Genomic DNA, 15,501 nt, shown 5'->3' with positions numbered 1-15,501 from the left:
GCATCAAACAGGAAATTAGAGCTGCATGTAACAGTAATCATAGATGAATTTAATCTACATAGAGACTGGCCAAACCAAATTAGTAATAATACTGTGGCAGATGAATTCCTGGAGTGTGTACGAGATGGTTTTTAGACCAGTATGTTGAGTCTACTAGGGAACAGGCTATCCTAGATTGGGTATTGTGCAATGAGAAGGGGTTAATTAACAGTCTTGTTGTGCGAGGTCTTTTAGGGAAGAGTGACCATAAAATGATTGAATTCTTTATTAAGATGGAAAGTGAAGTAGTCCAATCCGAAACTAGGGTCCTAAATCTAAAAGGAAACTGAAGGTATGAGGAATGAATTGGCTATGATAGATTGGGAAGATTCGTTAAAAGGCATGACGGTGGATAGGCAATGGCTAACATTTAAGGAATGAATACATGAATTGCAACAGTTATACATTCCTTTCTGGCGTAAAAACACGAAAGGAAAAGTGGCCCAACCATGGCTAACAAAAGGAATTAAGGATAGTATTCGATCCAAAGAGGAGTCATACAAAGTTGCCAGAAAAAGTAGCAAGCCTGAGGATTGGGAGCAGTTTAGAATTCAGCAAAAAAGGACCAAGAGATTGATTAAGAGGGGAAAAATAGAGTATGAGGGTAAACTTGCAAGGAACATAAAAACCGACTGCAAAAGTTTCTACAAGTATGTAAAAAGAAAAAGATTAGTGAAGACAAATGTAGGTCCTTTACAGACAGAAACGGGAGAATTTGTAATGGGGAACAAGGAAATGGCAGAACAACTAAATAAATAACGGCCCAGAAATGCTAGGGAACCAAGGGTCTAGTGAGCAAAAAGAATTAAAGGAAATGATTATTAGTAAGAAAATAGTACTGGAGAAACTAATGGGACTGGGCAGATAAATCCCCAGGGCCTGATGATCTACATCCCAGAGTACTAAAAGAGGTAGCCATGGAAATAGTGGATGCATTGGTGGTCATCTTCCAAAATTCTACAGATTATGGAACAGTTCCTGCAGATTGGAGGGGGGCAAATGTAACCCCACTATTTAAAAAAGGAGGGAGAGAGTAAACGGGGAACTACAGACCGGTTAGCCTGACATCAGTAGTAGAGAAAATGCTGGAGTCTATTATAAAGGATGTGATAACGGCACACTTAGATAATATCAATGGGATTAAACAAAGTCAGCATGGATTTATGAAAGGAAAATCATGTTTGACAAACCTACTGGAGTTTTTTGAGGATGTAACTAATAGAATAGATAAGGGAGAACCAGTGTCCTTGTACACCAGTCAGTGAGAGCAAACATGGTGCAGCAAGCAGTTAGGAAGGCAAATGGTATGTTGGCCTTCATTGCAAGAGGATTTGAGTACAGGAGCAAGGATGTCTTACTACAGTTATACAGGGCCTTGGTGAGACCACACCTGGAGTATTGTGTGCAGCTTTCTCTCCTTACCTAAGGAAGGGTATACTTGCCATAGTGGGAGTGCAGCGAAGGTTCACCAGACTGATTCCTGGGATGGCAGGACTGTCTTATGAGGAGAGATTGGGTCAACTAGGTCTGTATTCACTAGAGTTTAGAAGAATGAGAGGAGATCTCATTGAAACGTATAACATTCTGACGGGGTTGGACAGACTGGATGCGGGGAGGATGTTTCCCCCGGGCTGGGAAGTCTAGAACAAGGGGTCACAGTCTCAGGATACGGGGTAGGAAATTTAGGACCATGATGAGGAGAATTGTTTTCACTCAGAGGGTGGTGAACCTGTGGAATTCTCTACCACAGAAGGCTGTGGAGGCCAAGTCACTGAATATATTTAAGAGGGAGATAGATAGATTTCCAGAAACAAAAGACATCAAGGGGTATGGGGAAAAAGCAGGAATATGGTGTTGAGAAAGAAGATCAGCCTCATCATCATAGGCAGTCCCTCGGAATCGAGGAAGACTCTCTTCCACTCTAAAAATGAGTCCTTAGGTGGCTGAACAGTCCAATACGAGAACCACAGGCCCTGTCACAGGTACGACAGATAGTCGTTGAGGGAAAGGGTGGGTGGGACAGAATCAGCCATGATCATATTGAATGGCGGTGCAGACTCGAAGGGCCGAATGGCCTACTACTGCTCCTATTTTCTATGTTTCTATGACTTGGATGAGAGGGTCTAGAATGAGGGGACACATACACGATAGGACAATTCAGTACAAGACGAGGTGTACTGTTTTGTCCTTGTACAAGACCTTAGTCAGGCTGCACTTGGAATACTGGGTCCAGTTTTGGCCTCACATGGTGGGTGATATAGAGGCTTTGGAAAGAGGGCCACTAGACTACATAAGAAATAGGAGCAGGAGTCGGCCATTTGGCCCCTCGAGCCTGCTCCGCCATTCAATAAGATCATGGCTGATCTGATCTTGGGCTCAGCTCCACTTCCCCGCCCGCTCCCCATAACCCTTCACTCCCTTATCGTTCAAAAATCTGTCTATCTCCACCTTAAATATATTCAATGACCCAACCTCCACAGCTCTCTGGGGCAGAGAATTCCACAGATTTACAACCCTCTGAGAAGAAATTCCTCCTCATCTCAGTTTTAAATGGGCGACCTCTTATTCTGAGACTATGTCCCCTAGTTTTAGATTCCCCCACGAGGGGAAACATCCTCTCTGCATCGACCCTGTCCAGCCCCCTCAGTATCTTGTATGTTTCAGTAAGATCACCTCTCATTCTTCTAAACTCCAATGAGTACAGGCCCAACCTGCTCGACCTTTCTTCATAAGACGACCCCTTCATCTCAGGAATCAACCTCGTGAACCTTCTCTGGACTGCCTCCAATGAAAGTATATCCCTCCTTAAATTGCAGCTGGAAGGAGGCAGAGGAAAGGGCAGCGAAGTGGGAGAAGCACCTACAAAACCCATCCAGCACTGTGGGGGGGGAAATGTCTGGGTCATCCGATGATAGGCGGAGAGTCCTCGTGAAAGTGATGACAATCTATATTATTGACTTGGATGAAGGGATCGAGTTTGCTGATTGGTGGGAAAGCAAATTGTGAGGAGGTCACAAAAAAATCTGCAAAAGGATATGGACAGGCAAAGTGAGTGGGAAAACATTTGGCAGATGGAGTATAATGTGGGAAAATGTAAGGTTATCCACTTAAATAATAGAAAAGTAAATTATAATTTCATGGCGAAAAATTGCAAAGTGCTGCAGTACAGAGGGACCTGGGGATCCTTGTACATGAAACACAAAAAGTTAGTGTGCAGGTACAGCAAGTAATGGAATGTTGGCCTTTATTGCAAGGGGGATAGAGTATAAAAGCAGAGAAGTCCTGCTACAACTGTACAGGGTATTGGTGAGGCCACTGCATACAGTTTTGGTCTCCGTATTTAAGGAAGGATATACTTGCATTGGAGGCTGTTCAGAGAAGATTCACTTGGTTGATTCCGGAGATGAGAGGGTTGACTTATGAAGATAGGTTGAGTAGGTTGGGACTATACTCATTGGAGTTCAGAAGAATGAGGGGTGATCTTATTGAAACATATAAGATAATGAGGGGGCTCCACTTATGGGGAAACTAAAACTAGGGGACATAGTCTCAAAATAAGGGGCCGCCCATTTAAAACTGAGATGAGGAGGAATTTCTTCTCTGAGGGTTGTAAATCTGTGGAATTCTCTGCCCCAGAGAGCTGTGGAGGCTGGGTCATTGAATATATTTAAGGCGGAGATAGACAGATTTTTGAGCGATAAGGGAGTAAAGGGTTATGGGGAGCGGGCGGGGAAGTGGAGCTGAGTCCATGATCAGATCAGCCATGATCTTATTGAATGGTGGAGCAGGCTCGAGGGGCCAAATGGCCGACTCCTGCTTCTATTTCTTATGTTCTTACAAGCCCCGAAATAGGATGATCCGAGTTTCTGTAGACAGTTGTGTCATCCAATGTAGGGCAATGGGAGACCAGTATTGGTGGGGGTGGGTGGGGGGGGGAAGGGGGTTGGACCTCTTTGTCCACACCCAGTAGAAAAACTTCACAATGCGCTTCTCAGCGTCTATGGTTTCTCTAATTGTTTCCTGTGGCAATTACGTGGCAAACCTGGCTCGTAGGCTTTCGATGGTGGCAGTGGATGTGCTTACAGACATTATTACACACTCAATCCATTTTAAATAAGCATCCACAACAACCAAAAACATTTTGTGTAGAAACGGGCCAGCGAAGTAAACGTGGATCCTAGACACGGTTTGGAGGGCCATGACCACAAACTTAGCGGTGCCTCCCTGGGCGCATTGCTCAGTTGAGAGCAAGTGTTGCATTGGCGCACGCAAGACTCCAAATTTGAGTCGATGCCGGGCCACCACACGTGGGATCTGGCTATAGCTTTCATCATTACTATGCCTGGGTGGGTACTGTGTAGGTCGCGTATGAACGTTTCCCTGCCTTTCTTAGGCAAGACCACACGATTACCCCACAAAAGACAGTCCACCTGTATGGACATTTCATCTTTGCGCCGTTGGAACGGCTTGATCTCTTCATGCACCTCCGCTGGGATGCTGGACCAGCTCCCATGGAGGACACCGTTTTTTTACAAGGCACAGTAAAGGATCCTGGCTGGTCCAGGTTCTGATCTGGCAGGCCATAATGGGTGACTTTTCATTTTCAAATGCATCCATCACCAAGAGCAAGTCTGCAGGCTGTGCCATTTCCACCCCGGTGGTGGGCAATGGTAGCTGACTGAGGGCATCAGCGCAGTTCTCTGTGCCTGGCCTGTGGCGAATTACATCGTTATATGCAGACAGCGTGAGCGCCCATCTTTGGATGCGAGCAGAGGCATTGGTGTTAATCCCTTTGCTCACTGAGAATAGCGATATAAGTGGCTTATGGTCAGTTTCTAACCGAACTTAAGCCCAAACAGATACTGGTGCATTTTTTTCACCCCATAAACGCATGCCAGAGCTTCTTTTTCAATCATGATGTAGGCCCTTTCAACTTTGGACAAAGTCCTGGACGCATAAGCGACTGGTTGCAATGTTCCCAATTCATTTGCTTGCTGTAACACACACCCGACCCTGTACAAAGACGCATCGCAAGCTAGCACGAAACGTTTACATGGGTCATACAGAACAAGCAATTTGTTGGAACGTAACAGATTTCTGGCTTTCTCAAAAGCAGCCTCTTGTGATTTCCCCCATACCCAGTCATCTCCCTTGCGTAGCAACACATGTAGAGGTTCTAGCAAGGTGCTTAACCCGGGTGGGAAATTACCCCAAAAATTGAGGAGTCCCAGGAACGACCGCAGCTCCGTCACGTTTTGTGGTCTTGGCACATTCTTTATGGCCTCCGTCTTGGCGTCGGTGGGTCTGATGCCTAAGAACACGACCTCTGGTGCCAGGAAAACACACTGAGCATTTCAACCTGAGTCCCACACGATCTAGCTGACTTAGAACCTCTTCCAGGTTCTGCAAGTGTTCGATGGTGTCCCGACCTGTGATCAATATCCTGGAAAACCATGGTGCCAGAACCAACTTTAGCAGACTCTCCATGTTTCTTTGAAAAATAGTCGCGGCCAATCGAATCCCAACTGGGCATCTATTGTAGATAAACAGACCTTTGTGCGTGTTGATGCAGGTGATGCCTTTTGAAGATTCTGCCAGCTCCTGCGTCATGTAGGCCGAGGTCAGGTCCAACTTGGTGAACATCTTCCCTCCTGCCAGCGTCGCAAATAGGTCGTCTGCCTTGGGTAGCGGGTACTGGTCCTGCAGTGAAAAGCGGTTAATCATTACTTTATAGTCCCCACAAATTCTGACCGTGCCATCGCCCTTGAGAACCGGAACAATCAGACTGGCCCACTCGAACTCAACCGGCGCAATGATACCCTCTCGTTGCAGCCTGTCCAGCTCGATCTCCACTTTCTCTCGCATCATGTATGGCAACGCACGTGCCTTGTGGTGGATGGGTCGTGTACTGGGAACTAAGTGGATCTGTACCTTCGCCCCAGAGAAATTTCCAATGCCTGGCTCAAACAACGACAGGAACATGCTCAAAACCTGGGCACATGAGGCATCGTCGACGGATGAAAGCGCTCGGATGTCCCAATTCCAACGGATTTTTCCCAGCCAGCTTCTGCCGAACAGTGTGGGGCCACCTCCTGGTACAATCCATAGTGGGAGTTCATGCACCACTCCATCATAGGAGACTTTTACTGCTGCACTGCCAATGACAGGGATCAGCTCATTAGTGTAAGTTCTCAGCTTGGTATGAATAGGGCTCAGCTTGAGCCTGTGTGCCTTGTTGCACCACAGCCTCTCAAAGGCCTTTTTGCTCATGATAGACTGACTCGCACCCGTGTCCAGTTCCATGGATACTGGAATTCCGTTCAGTTCAACTTTTAACATGATCGGTGGACATTTCGTGGTGAAGGTGTGTACCCCGTACACTTCTGCCTCCTCGGTCTGAGTCGCTAGTTGAGTTTGATCCGCCATGGATCGGTCTTCCTCTGCAACGTGGTGGTTTGCAGCTCGTCTGCACATTCGCTGGAGGTGTCCCATTGTTCCACAGCCTTTGCATGCATAGTGTTTGAAGCGGCATTGATGGGCTCGATGATCACCTCTGCAGCGCCAACAAGGTGTTAATTGCCTCGCATTCACACTTGATGGCGCACTCTTGAGTCATCTGATGTCGTGCAGTTGCAGGCGTGTACGTTCTGCCATATACATTCCTGCTTGAAAATGACGTTACTTTGTGTACAGTAGTTGCCAATGCACCTTTATGCTGTGAAATTTGTTTGGTGTCATCGCTGGTGGACATAAATGCCTGGACTATCGTTATGGCTTTGCTCAGGTTTCAACAGTCAATAGTTTGCGAAGGATAACCTCATGGCCAATGCCAAGCACAAAAAAGTCTCTGAGCATTTGCTCCAGGAATCCATCGAATTCGGAATATCCTGCAAGGCGCCTTAGTTCGGCGACGTAGCTCGCCACTTCCTGGCCTTCAGACCGTTAACATGTATAAAATCGATACCTTGCCATCAGAACGCTCTCCTTCGGATTTGGGCGCTCCCGGACCAGCATACACAGTTCTTCATACGATTTGGTTGTTGATTTCACCGGAGCAAGAAGATTCTTCATGAGGCCATAGGTTGTTGCCCCGCAGACGGTGAGGAGGATCGCCCTTCGTTTGGCAGCGTTCTCATTCCCTTCCAGCTCGTTGGCCATGAAGTATTGGTCGAGTCGCTCCACGATGGCTTCTCAATCGTCACCACCTGAGAATTTCTCCAGGATACCAACAGTTCTCTGCATTTTCGCGCGATGGTTCGTTATCTATTACTCGTCGCCAGTTGTTATGTCTCAAATAAAGCAATGTGACTGAGTACTGTAGACTTGAGTAAGTGTGACCTTAGTCACTTTATTCTGACTCCAGAGTGCTGGCACAGCATGGGAGGCCTGCTTATATACAGTGCTCCCAAGGGATGCTGGGATCCCTTGGGACTCCAACAGATGCGCCCTGTGGTGGCGGTAGAATGTTGGTTACAAGGTGTTGCATACATAACATAGAAACATAGAAAATAGGTGTAGGAGTAGGCCATTCGGCCCTTCGAGCCTGCACCGCCATTCAATGAGTTCATGGCTGAACATGCAACTTCAGTACCCCATTCCTGCTTTCTTGCCATACCCCTTGATCCCCCGAGTAGTAAGGACTACATCTAACTCCCTTTTGAATATATTTAGTGAATTGGCCTCAACAACTTTCTGTGGTAGAGAATTCCACAGGTTCACCACTCTCTGGGTGAAGAAGTTTCTCCTCATCTCGGTCCTAAATGGCTTACCCTTATCCTTAGACTGTGACCCCTGGTTCTGGACTTCCCCAACATTGGGAACATTCTTCCTGCATCTAACCTGTCTAAACCAATCAGAATTTTAAACGTTTCTATGAGATTCCCTCTCATTCTTCTGAACTCCAGTGAATACAAGCCCAGTTGATCCAGTCTTTCTTGATATGTCAGTCCCGCCATCCCGGGAATCAGTCTGGTGAACCTTCGCTGCACTCCCTCAATAGCAAGAATGTCTTTCCTCAAGTTAGGAGACCAAAACTGTACACAATACTCCAGGTGTGGCCTCACCAAGGCCCTGTACAACTGTAGTAACACATCCCTGCCCCTGTACTCAAATCCCCTCTCTATGAAGGCCAACATGCCATTTGCTTTCTTAACCGCCTGCTGTACCTGCATGCCAACCTTCAATGACTGATGTACCATGACGCCCAGGTCTCGTTGCACCTCCCCTTTTCCTAATCTGTCACCATTCAGATAATAGTCTGTCTCTCTGTTTTTACCACCAAAGTGGATAACCTCACATTTATCCACATTATACTTCATCTGCCATACATTTGCCCACTCACCTAACCTATCCAAGTCAATCTGCAGCCTCATAGCATCCTCCTCGCAGCTCACACTGCCACCCAACTTAGTGTCATCCGCAAATTTGAAGATACTACATTTAATCCCCTCGTCTAAATCATTAATGTACAATGTAAACAGCTGGGGCCCCAGCATAGAACCTTGCGGTACCCGACTAGTCACTGCCTGCCATTCTGAAAAGTACCAATTTACTCCTACTCTTTGCTTCATGTCTGCCAACCAGTTCTCAATCCACGTCAGCACACTACCCCCAATCCCATGTGCTTTAACTTTGCACATTAATCTCTTGTGTGGGACCTTGTCGAAAGCCTTCTGAAAGTCCAAATACACCACATCAACTGGTTCTCCCTTGTCCACTCTACTGGAAACATCCTCAAAAAATTCCATAAGATTTGTCAAGCATGATTTCCCTTTCACAAATCCATGCTGACTTGGACCTATCATGTCACCTCTTTCCAAATGCGCTGCTATGACATCCTTAATAATTGATTCCATCATTTTACCCACTACCGATGTCAGGCTGACCGGTCTATAATTCTGTTTTCTCTCTCCCTCCTTTTTTAAAAAGTGGGGTTACATTGGCTACCCTCCACTCCATCGGAACTGATCCAGAGTCTATGCAATGTTGGAAAATGACTGTCAATGCATCCGCTATTTCTAAGGCCATCTCCTTAAGTACTCTGGGATGCAGTCCATCAGGCCCTAGGGATTTATCAGCCTTCAATCCCATCCATTTCCCCAACACAATTTCCTGACTAATAAGGATTTCCCTCAGTTCCTCCTTCTTACTAGACCCTCTGACCCCTTTTATATCCGGAAGGTTGTTTGTGTCCTCCTTAGTGAATACTGAACCAAAGTACTTGTTCAATTGGTCTGCAATTTCTTTGTTCCCCGCTATGCCTTCCCCTGATTCTGACTGCAGGGGACCTACGTTTGTCTTTACTAACCTTTTTCTCTTTACATATCTATAGAAACTTTTGCAGTCCGTCTTAATATTCCCTGCAAGCTTCCTCTCGTACTCTATTTTCTCTGCCCTCATCAAACCCTTTGTCCTCCTCTGCTGAGTTCTAAATTTCTCCCAGTCCCCGGGTTCACTGCTATTTCTGGCCAATTTGTATGCCACTTCCTTGGCTTTAATACTATCCCTGATCTCCCTTGATAGCCACAGTTGAGCCACCTTCCCTTTTTTATTTTTACGCCAGACAGGGATGTACAATTGTTGTAGTTCATCCATGTGGTCTCTAAATGTCTGCCATTACCCATTCACAGTCAACCCCTTTAGTATCATTTGCCAATCTATCCTAGCCAATTCACGCCTCATACCTTCAAAGTTACCCTTCTTTAAGTTCTGGACCATGGTCTCTGAATTAACTGTTTCATTCTCCATCCTAATGTAGAATTCCACCATATTATGGTCACTCTTCCCCAAGGGGCCTCGCACAACGAGATTGCTAATTAATCTTCTCTCATTACACAACACCCAGTCTAAGATGGCCTCCCCCCTTGTTGGTTCCTCGACATAATGGTCTCGAAAACCATCCCTTATGCACTCCAGGAAATCATCCTCCACCGTATTGCTTCCAGTTTGGTTAGCCCAATCTATATGCATATTAAAGTCACCCATGATAACTTCTGCACCTTTATTGCATGCACCCCTAATTTCCTGTTTGATGCCCTCCCCAACATCATTACTACTGTTTGGAGGTCTGTACACAACTCCCACTAACGTTTTTTGCCCTTTGGTGTTCTGCAGCTCTACCCATATAGATTCCACATCATCCAAGCTAATGTCCTTCCTAACTATTGCATTAATCTCCTCTTTAACCAGCAATGATACCCCACCTCATTTTCCTTTTATTCTATCCTTCCTGAATGTTGAATACCCCTGGATGTTGAGTTCCCAGCCCTGATTATCCTGGAGCCACGTCTCTGTAATCCCAATCATATCATATCTGTTAACATCTATTTGCACAGTTAATTCATCCACCTTATTACGGATACTCCTTGCATTAAGACACAAAGCCTTCAGGCTTGTTTTTTTTAACACCCTTTGTCCTTTTAGAATTATGATGTTGTGTGGCCCTTTTTGTTTCTTGCCTTTGTTTACTCGGCCTTCCACTATTGCTTTTTACCTTTCTACCATCTGTTTCTGACTCCATATTACTTCGCCCTGTCTCGCTGCATAGGTTCCCATCCCCCTGCCATATTAGTTTAAACACTCCCGAACTGCATTAGCAAATGTTACCCCCAGGACATCAGTTCCAGTCCTGCCCAAGTGCAGACCATCCCTTTTGTACAGGTCCCACTTCCCCCAGAACTGGTTCCAATGTCCCAGGAACTTGAATCCCTCCCTCTTGCACCACTGCTCAAGCCACATATTTATTCTAACTATCCTGCTCCCTCTATTCTGATTAGCACGTGGCACTGGTAGCAATCCAGAGATTACTACCTTTGAGGTCCTTTTTAATTTAACTCCTAGCTCCCTGAATTCAGGTTGTAGGACCTCTTCCCGCTTCTTTCCGATAGCGTTGGTACCTACATGTACCACGACAACTGGCTGTTCACCCTCCCTCTCCAGAATGCTCTGCAGCCGCTCCGAGACATCCTTGACCCTTGCACCAGGGAGGCAACATATCATCCTGGAGTCTTGGTTGCGGCCGCAGAAACTCCTATCTATTCCCCTTACAATAGAGTCCCCTATCACTATAGCTCTCCCATTCTTTTTCCCACCCTTCTGTGCAGCAGAGCCACCCACGGTGCCATGAACCTGGCTGCTGGTGCCTTCCCCTGGTAAGTCATCTCCCCCAACAGTATCCAAAACGGTATATCTGTTTTGGAGGGAGATGACCGCAGGGGACTCCTGCACTAGCTACCTGCTCTTGCCTTGTCTCTTGGTCACCAAATAACAAAACACAAAAAGTTAGCATGCAGGTACAGCAAGTAATCAGGAAGGCAAATGGAATGTTGGCCTTTATTGCAAGGGAGATAGAGTATAAAAGCAGAGAAGTCCTGCTACAACTGTACAGGATATTGGTGAGGCCACACCTGGAGTACTGAATACAGTTTTGGTCTCTGTATTTAAGGGGGGATATACTTGCATTGCAGAGAAGGTTCAGGAGGTTGATTCCTGAGATGAGGGGGTTGTTTTATGAAGAAAGGTTGGAGTTTAGAAGAATGGGAGGTGATCGTATTGAAACATATAAGATTCTGAGAGAGCTCGACAGGGTGGATGCAGAGAGGATATTTCCACTCGAGAGGGAAACTAAAACTAGGGGACATTGTTTCAGAATAAGGGGTCGCCCATCTAAAACTGAGATGAGGAATTTCTTCTCTCAGAGGGTCGTGAATCAGTGGAATTCTCTGCCCCAGAGAGCTGTGGGGGCTGGGTCATTGAATATATTTAAGGTGGAGATAGACAGATTTTTGAGCGATAAGTGAATGAAGGATTATGGGGAGCGGGCAGGGAAGTGAAGCTGAGTCCATGATCGGAACAGCCATGATCTTATTGAATGGCGGAGCAGGCTCGAGGGGCCGAATGGCCGACTCCTGCTCCTAGTTCTTATGTTTTATGTACAGAAGGCAGAGATTTGAGCTAACCCTTGTCTTCCAACCAATGGCAGTCGGAGGTTGACGAGGACCCGTCGCTGCCAGCGAGTTAGGTTGATCCGAGCCCAGCATGTCAGGAGGCGAAATTCGGTGCAGGAAGTCCCGCTCCGCCAACGAAGTTGGGGTTACCGCCCTGGAGAACAAGTCGAGCGTAACATCACACGCTCCACTTCCATGCAGGGGGGGCCTGGGGCACTAACTGTGGGAATTTTCCAAGGGTGGCGGGAGCACGGGGCCACTCCTCTTGCATCCCGTTCCGGACTCTGCATCGGGGGAGAAAGGGCCACCACTTCGCCACGGGCCAGCAGCTCAGCTCGGAAGCAGAGTGCATGGCTGCAACATCACTGCTCGGATGCCTGCCACTTCAAGAGGGCAATGATCTAGACGTGAACGTAGAGGGTATGATTAACAAGTTTGCAGATGATACTAAATTCAGCCGTGTGGTTGATGATGAAGAAGAAAGCTGCAGGCTGCAGGAAGATACCACTCAACTGGTCAGGTGGGCAGAACAGTGGCAAATGGAATTCAATCCGCAGAAGTGTGAGGTAATGCATTTGGGGAGGGCTAACAAGGCAATACAGGCTATAGATATACTCTGTGTAGTCACTGTATAGTTGCATAAGATGGAGACTTGTTACCTGATGTGCTATCAATAAGGTTTACACTGTGTATATACTATGCTGGCACCACTAGAGGGTGCAACTGGTGGCAGAGGCTGTCCACCAGAGGGCACTGCGGTGGGAGACCTGAGGGTCACCTGCATAGGTGTGCAGGGCCCAGTATAAAAGGCTGCTCACCATGCTTGTGCCTCACTCTGGAGTTACGAATAAAGGACCAAGGTCACTACAGTTTGAGTACAACACATTACCTCGTGGAGTTATGCATTACAGACACAACAAAGGGAATACACATTAAATGGTAGGACACTGAGAAGTGTAGAGGAACAGAGGGACCTTGGAGTGCAGGTCCACAGATCCCTGAAGGTAGCAGGCCAGGTGGATAAGGTGGTTAAGAAGGCATACGGAATACTTGCCTTTATTAGCTGAGGCATAGAATACAAGAGCAGGGAGGTTACGCTTGAAACGCTAGTTAGGCCACAGCTGGAGTACTGCGTGCAGTTCTGGTCACCACATTACAGGAAAGATGTGATTGCACTGAAGAGGGTACAGAGGAGATTTACGAGGATGTTGCCGGGACTGGAGAATTTTAGCTATGAGGAAAGATTGGATAGGCTGGAGTTGTTTTCTTTGGAACAGAGGAGGGTGGGGGCAGACCTGATTGATGAGGGGCCTGGATAGAGTGGATAGGACGGACCTGTTTCCCTTGGCAGAGGGGTCAATAACCAGGGGGCATAGATTTAAAGTAATTGGGGGAAGGTTTAGAGGAGATTTGAGGGGAAATGTCTTCACCCAGAGGGTGGTGGGGGTCTGGGGTGGAACTCACTGCCTGAAAGGGTGGTAGAGGCAGAAACCCTCACCACATTTAAAAAGGACCTGGATGTGCCCCTGAAGTGCCGTAACCTGCAGGGCTACAGATCCAGAGCGGGAAAGTGGGATTAGGCTGGGTAGCTCTGTGTTGGCCGGCGCGGACACGATGGGCCGAATGGCCTCCCTCCGTGCGGTAAATGTCTGTGATTCTATGATGGGGCAGGGCCGCCACCAGTGATTCGGCCCCATTCAAAAATGTGGGCGCAACACCTCCCCTTTAATTTCCGCCCCGCGAGCAGACTGAAGCCCGGTCAGCCTCACGGGGCCACTATCGAATTTTTACTCCGGGGTGAAAACGGGATCGCTGCACACGGTGACGACGATGTCATTGGCGGCCCAGGGGCGCTACTGGTTAGCACCCCCCCCCCAACTCCCGTTGGTCGCGGCAACGAGCGATAAGTCATCCGCAACCTGGGCGGTGCAAATGAGGCAAATTTCTCCCCCTCTGTCTCAGTGTTGGAGCTGCACTACGAATGTTACTACCATATCTTTCACTCGACGATCATCGTTACAATACGTGTGGTGTTATTTTTAATCATTTATATTAACATTTGTGGAGGAAACTGGACCTTTGAAACATTTTTTTTGCTGGGGTTTTAATGTTGGTTTCAGACAGTTAAGAAGAAGGAAGGGCTCAGCTCTTAAAGGCATAGTAAGTCCCCTATTACTATGTTAAGGGGGCAGGCAGAGCCCCCTCCCCTTGCCCATGTTGTGTACTTGTGACAATTAAAGGGACAGTGGCCTTCTTTACCTATAGGAGTGGGGAAGCTATTTAAGGAGACAGTGTGATAAAAGAGTGTGTGGGTGGGAGAGTGCGTATGTGAGCGTGTAAGTGAGAGTGTGTGAGTGAAGGTAGAGTTTCTGTCAGAGTGAGCGTGTGAGAGAGAGTGAATGTCAGTGTGAGCTGGGGTGAGAGTGAGTGGGTTTGTGTGAGAGTGTGTGTGAGGGAAAGTGTGTGTGTGTGACAGTGTGTGGGAGACTGTGAGAGTCTGTGTGAGTGAAGGTAGAGTTTCTGTCAGAGTGTATGTATACAGGTGAGCGTGTGAGAGAGAGTGAGTGTCAGTGTGAGCTGGGGTGAGAGTGAGTGAGTTTGTGTGAGAGTGTGTGTGAGAGAAAGTGTGTGTGTGTGACAGTGTGTGGGAGACTGTGTGAGAGTCTGTGTGAGTGAAGGTAGAGTTTCTGTAAGAGTGTTTGTGTATACAGGTGAGCGTGTGAGAGAATGAGTGTCAGTGTTAGCTGGAGTGAGAGTGAGTGAGTTTGTGAGAGAGTGTGTGTGTGTGACCACACTGCGATATGTGTGCGCACTAGGTCCGTGCGGCAGAGCTGGTTAACCCTTGCCACTGGACCGAGACCTCGCTCTGTCAAGCCCATGTGGTGGCTGGTGTGCAACGGCCACCCCACGTTAAACAAACCCACCCACAGGCATCTTCCACCCTTCAAGATGTAGTTCGGGATCTGGAATATCAGGTCCTTCATCGAAACACCTGTGAACTCATCCCTTTTTGGTGTGGAAGCAAGTCATCCTCGATACAAAGGACTGCCTAGGAAGAAGCATTCCACCTGTTATTGTGTTAAGGGGATGTGCATTGCGCTGCAAACACCTCCACCCGCCCCCCTCCTTTGTTCATTTGTGGAAATGAAAGAGACATTGTTCCACCTTGCCTATGGGAGTGGAGCAACAATGACTTTTGTAAACTCCTTTTACAGGGTATTGGAAGGGGAGGGTTTGCAGAAACTCAAACTAAACATCACGACCAAGATCTGCCGGAGTCACTAGATTGATCAGGACCTGAATATCGTCAGCCTTTGAGTACAGAAGGATAAAGCGACATTCACAGTGAGGAGAAACCGTATACCTTGCTCTGGGTGTGAACAAATCTCTTTCTGATTGTCTAGCCTGACGATGCACAAGCACAACCTGATTGGGCAGCAAGTGTACAAATGTGGGGACCATGGGAAGGGATTCAATTACCCGTCGGGTGCAGTCACACCGGGAAAAGGCCATTCAC

The 15,501-nt window shown here is 47.3% G+C and overlaps 1 protein-coding gene across 1 annotated transcript in view; it reads left to right on the top strand.

Moving 5' to 3' along the window:
- Window positions 1-15,501, top strand: part of LOC139250611 (zinc finger protein 585A-like) — a 100,039-nt gene that overhangs the window by 63,204 nt on the left and 21,334 nt on the right. The gene's annotated exons all lie outside the window — the stretch shown is intronic.

This window comes from Pristiophorus japonicus, unplaced genomic scaffold, assembly GCF_044704955.1.
Source record: "Pristiophorus japonicus isolate sPriJap1 unplaced genomic scaffold, sPriJap1.hap1 HAP1_SCAFFOLD_401, whole genome shotgun sequence".
Lineage (NCBI taxonomy): Eukaryota > Metazoa > Chordata > Chondrichthyes > Pristiophoridae > Pristiophorus > Pristiophorus japonicus.
Note: the sequence above shows the minus strand (reverse complement) of the source record. Positions and strands in the feature narration are given on the sequence as shown.